Source organism: Protopterus annectens, chromosome 7.part0 (genome assembly GCF_019279795.1).
Source record: "Protopterus annectens isolate FY-2018-M chromosome 7.part0, PAN1.0, whole genome shotgun sequence".
Lineage (NCBI taxonomy): Eukaryota > Metazoa > Chordata > Ceratodontiformes > Protopteridae > Protopterus > Protopterus annectens.
In genome coordinates, this window is record NC_056739.1 from 89,126,615 (window position 1) to 89,132,334 (window position 5,720).

Consider the following 5,720-nt stretch of genomic DNA (forward strand, 5'->3'; position numbering starts at 1 on the left):
ACATGCACAGCATTAAAATGAAAGCAGCTCAGACGAACTGAGTATTCAAATATATAGATGAGCGCGAGTATTCAAACAGGCAACATGTGCGGCTGAGCTTTATTCTGACAGGCTGACGAAGCAGACATCATCGTGCACGTGATGACGTCAGCTCCGAAATTGCAGAATCTAAATAAAATAGTTTAAAAATCGGAATGAAGGGGTGCCACTCAGGAATCGTGGCACCCCTTCATTGGGACCCCAAAACTCGGTAAAAACCGAGTAATTCGGGACGGTTGGGAAGTCTGGCCTTAACTGTGTTGCTCTGAAATACTTCTTCATCTCAGATAATCCCAATCCTCCCTGTTCTATTGGAAGAATAAGTTTATCCCACTTGACTCTTGGCATCTTCCCCTCTCAGATAAAATCCTTCAGCTCTTTATTAATTGCTATCCACAATTTCTCCTCTGGTTGATAAAAATATGCTTGACCTGTGTATAAGACTAAAGGGACTAAAAATATTTCAACTGCTTGTATTTTGCTATTGATATCCATATAACAGTAATGTCCCTTTCTGGTTTTGTCAGGTATAAAATAATGTCATCTGCAAATACAGCCAGCTTTTCTTAACTACCATACCAATTTTATCCTTGAGTTTCTGAGTCCCTTATTTTCTTTGCCAGTGGTTCTAAATATAATGCAAATAACAAAGGGGAGGGAGGACACCCCTGTCTGGTTCCTCTGCTCAAGCAGAAATGGTCACAGATGTGGCTGGCCTTTTGAGCCATAAAAGATCCAACCCTACTTGAACTCTTATTCCTTCTCATAACTAGTGATACCTCAGATATTTGGTTAAAGGAATTAAACCTTCATCAGCAGATAAATAAGACACAATGGAATGATAAACATATCCCTCAGTTCTATAACAAGCTTCTACAACATGTCAAGCAGAGTAGCACCTTTGCCAAGGTAACCTGGATAATTGGATGGATGACCTCAAAATCTCCCCAGTCTTCTTGAGGCTAGAGGGAACCTTTTTTTGGCTAGGCTTGTAATGGTCTGCATACTGATTGTCTAGTATTTATCTATGAACCTATGAACCTATGAACCTATAAAGCCTCAAAGCCAGTTCGAATGCAGGATGTCTGTGGTAAGTGATCCTTGGCCAGTGAGGACTTCTGGGCTGCTTTTGTAATTTGTATGTCAAGGAGGGCAATGCCTCCGGTTCAGTAGTTTAAATGTAAGTATGCTTAGTAACGAAGTCTTGACAGGGATAGACAGTGGTGTCCTGTAGATTCTGATAAGGATATAAATATGCCAGCTTTAATACTTCTATACGGTAGTTGTATATAACCAGTGATGGAAAAGTGTAGCATGTATGCTAGTACAGAGATTGCATTATTCATTCCAGTGGCTTTTCTTACATCTGTAGTTAGATTATTACAGCTTTTATAGCAACTTTTAAGCTGTATAAGTATTTTGTCTACAAATATAATTGTACAGAGCTGAAAAGACAAGTTGGGATCAAGCTGTTAGATATATATTTGTAATACTAAAAATATAAATCGGAGAATGGATTTTCTGTAATAGAATTATTTTAGACATTACAGCTGTCAAAATAAATTTCTGAATTTCAGCATTATTCCTAAGCAAGCTAGGCCAGAAAACATGCTTGTGATTTTGAGATGTGGGTATTGCAGCTGTATGTTGTAAGTTCAGATAAGGAGATACAACTCTGTGTTGTTATAGGCAAATGAATATGTGTTGTTATAGGCAAATGAATAATGAATCACAGGCCTAAAGCAGATGCCCTATGCTGACCGCCTTAAAAAACTCCAGCTATACTCTGTCGCATATCGTCTACTCCGAGGCGATCTCTACTTAACTTACAAGGCCATGTCAAACCCAGAGCTGTTGGACATGCTACACTTAAAGAAATCCCAATGCCTCAGAGCCACACGTTCCAGGGATCTAAACCTTGTCATCACAGTAAACAAAACATGCTGGAAGAATAGGTTCCTGACCAAGAGACTCCCCAGACTCTGGAATAGACTGTGCATACATGTCAAGCAGAGCACCTCTTTAGCCCTCTTCAAAGGGAACCTTGATTTGATGGGAGAAAGGAAATTCACCCCAGGGATCACGTCAGTCGCCCTGCTAGACAAGGGGTTCAGGGAAGTAAATAGTGCGGGAAGAAATAGCCAGGGAATTGTTATGGATAGGCTTGTATAGGCCCTAGGGCTGATAGCCTAGTACCAACCTATGAACCTATGGAACATTGCTTGTCTAAGAGTAGATTCAGTTTACGACTGTGTTTTTTCCCTTGCTTTATTAAAGTTTCTGTAACAAATGCAGTACTGTCTGTGTAAAGAAAAAATGCAGGTGAAGGGCACGAGAAGACTGTCAAATTTAGCTATCTGATCTGGCAGCGTATGATAATTGCATTATTTTCCTTTCAGTGCAGAATGCACGAATTATGACTGTGAAGAATATTCCAGAAGGTGCCATGTAAACTGGACAGTGCTTTATTTCATGTACTTAAGTTAATGTTTGCCATGTTAGATTTTGCCTTCATGTGGTCTCAGTAGATATCATTACTATTCTGGAACAATAAAGCTTCTTGCCAGTACATGATTTTATGTCTCATAGAGTTACGGTAGACAGGACAAAACTATTAAGGAACTATTAACACAAGCCAAGTTTAGACATATGTAAGTCTAAGCACCTGGCTTGCTAATTTGCTCTCAGGATGTTTGATGGCTAAATGATCTGCATGCATTAGTTTCTGAGAGGTGCCACATAACATTGTAGCATACCTAGTAGGTTTCAGTTTATTAGCCCTGCTTCAGGTTCAGACTTTTTTCAAATTATCTCGTAGACTTTCTGCACCTGCTCAGAGGATCGGATGAAGGTCATCTGTGTGTATGGTGATAGGAAGCTTTGTTTTGCTAAGTTAAGAATAACATTTAAAAAAAAAAGGCGAAAAGGACAGGGACCAACACTAATCTCCAAGGAAGCCCTGCATACAGTTTACCTACTTCTAAGCAGGATCCAGATAAGTTTGATCTGTAAGTTAACCAGAGAATAAATTGCCTGGGCCTTTGCCAGAAGTACATCTCTTTTCTGATGTACTGTAATGCACCTGACAACATTCCCTCTTCCTTTCTCAAGTCTGCTGCCGATGGTATTGCTCTCCCAATTAGTATCCCAATTAATAGATCCATAAAGGAATCCTATGTCCTTAAACTCTGTCATTCCGCCTTTATTCTTATTCTTCCTCTCCTCAAGGGAGCCATTTCAAACTTCTGCCCTATAGCTCTTCTCTCTCCAATCTCCAAAATCCTAAAAAAATGCATCCACCTCCAACTTGTGCCTTTTCTGACTAAAAAACAACTTCTTACCCCTGCACAACTTTGATTCCGACCAGGACATAGCACCATAACAGCTCTACTCTCATTCTTAGAAACTGTCAGTGAAGCCTGAGATTCTGGGAACTTAGTATCCACAGTGCTCCTAGATCTCTCTAAAGCATTCGATACTGTTTCCCATAAGCACCTTCTAAGTCACCTCTCAAACATAAATCTCTCCCAAAACACACTTTCCTGGTTCTCAAGCTATCTGTCATATAGATCTCAGGCTGTGAAATGGAAAAAGGGCACCTCACCTTTCTTGCCCACCCCTAATGGAGCGCCACAGGGGTCCATCCTTGGACCAGTGCTGTTTAATATCTTTATCAATAACTTTCACTGTGCTATTCCTAATGCCAAAGTCATCCAATATGCATGTGACTCTACACTTGTCTGCTCTGCCTCTAACCTCCCTGAACTCCTATCTAAAACTCAGACTGCCTTCTCAACTACTGAGATCTGGATGCACCAAAATCACCTTTTTCTCAATGCTAACAAATCTAAAATACACGCCCTCAAAATCTTTCTCTTTTGATAAAAATTCCTTCTAAGACCTTGGCCAAAGCAACTCTCTGATCAAAGTTGTTCCCTTTACCAAATTACTCGGTGTAACTATAGATGAACACCTCAAGTTCAACATCCATATTCAGCAAAATATAAAGAAAACCAACCAAAAACTAGGTATGCTATACAGGAACAACCACTTCCTCTCTACTTCTGCCAGGCATACTCTGGCCTCCTCTTACCTCCTTCCCTCCCTCCCTTCTATACGGCCCCCCACTGCTAACTAACCTATTCTCTTCCATCACTTCCAAACGTGAAAGCTGTTATAACAAAATTTCTAAATTTGCCACCAAAGCCAAACATTCCACTCATCACTGTGTTACCCTCCAATCCCTCAACTGGTTAGAATTCACAAATTACCTGGACTTCCTCCAGCTCACTACAGCACATAGACTAATATTTAATCCAACCAAATGCCCCACTCTAACATTCTTCTCCCATACACCCCAAATAGAACTCTCAGATCTGAGCACCAAAACTTAATTACTGTCCACAGACCTAAACGTCGTGCTGGACAACTTCTTCTCTCCTTCTCCTTAGGTAAGAAATGGAACTCTGTCCCTTCCACACTAAGGACAATGTCAAACACAAACAACTTCAAAACTCAGCTTTACACCTACCTCTCCTCCAAATGGAAATGTAACTGCATTCTCCCTACCTAACACTCTTTAACAAAAGACCCTGGGATGGTATCCTCCTGAGTTCCTAAGCACCTTATAGCTGGCTATAACTTTCTATAGCTAATTCCCATACGATCTCTCACACTCTGTAAATATTGTAAAAAGGCTTTTGACTTTTGATTTTAACTGTGTGAATTTGTTAAAATATATTTGCACAATATTTTCCACTATGGGCAGTATTGCTCACGCTTTGCATTATTTGACATGTATTTGTACTTGTACTTTTATTTTTATTGGACTGCTATCTTTACTGTAATTTGTTTCATGGAGCTTTTCTCCCTGGGCCTCCACTGAAAATGGGCTCTCTGGGCCCAGTGGACTTCCCTGGTAATCAAACTGGAAATAAATAATTGGATAGCTATTCTAAATGTTCCTCTGTATGAATCAAGCAAAACAGCTGTCAGTAGTCCTCTTTCCATATTAAAATGTAAACAGTCTGTAGTACTTATAAAGTAGTCTGTGTACCATGTCCATTTCTGAGCCTGTGTTATAAATGGGCAAGAAGTCTGTTTGCTCAAGCAGCTGATTGTATAATATTGACTGCAAAATGCTGCCAGCACCATAGCAAAGAGGGATACATTTCTAATGATGGTGCAAGTGACCAGGGTTCTATTAGCAGCTCAGGCAGCTGGGGCACTGGCAGGTGGTGTGGGAGTTTTTCTAGGTGCTCCGTGTGGGGAGGCCTAGTCTATAGAGCAGAGTGCCTGTCAGATGCAGCAGGTGATTGCAAGGGGGTTAGGATAACAAGGGATAGGTCACAAGTGAACCTCCCACTGGAAGAAGTAAATAACACAGTGACTCCCCAGGATGCCCTTAAATTTTGTGTCGGCCTAAGACTTAGAAGAGAGATAGTTCAAGGTTATTTGTCTTCTCATCCTAATGGAAAATTATTTTGTATCCTAGTTAGAATATTAAGAAAACTGTCAAAAGCTATATTCATATCAATTTATATTGCAATCAGATTCTAATTCACATTACCTAATGCTACTGCTGGCACAGTTTCCTTAGTTTGTGAGATAGGTCAGCCTGTTAGTGAATGAACTGTGGATAACGAAGTATAATAAGTGATGTCACTTTGGCTTTGGATGTA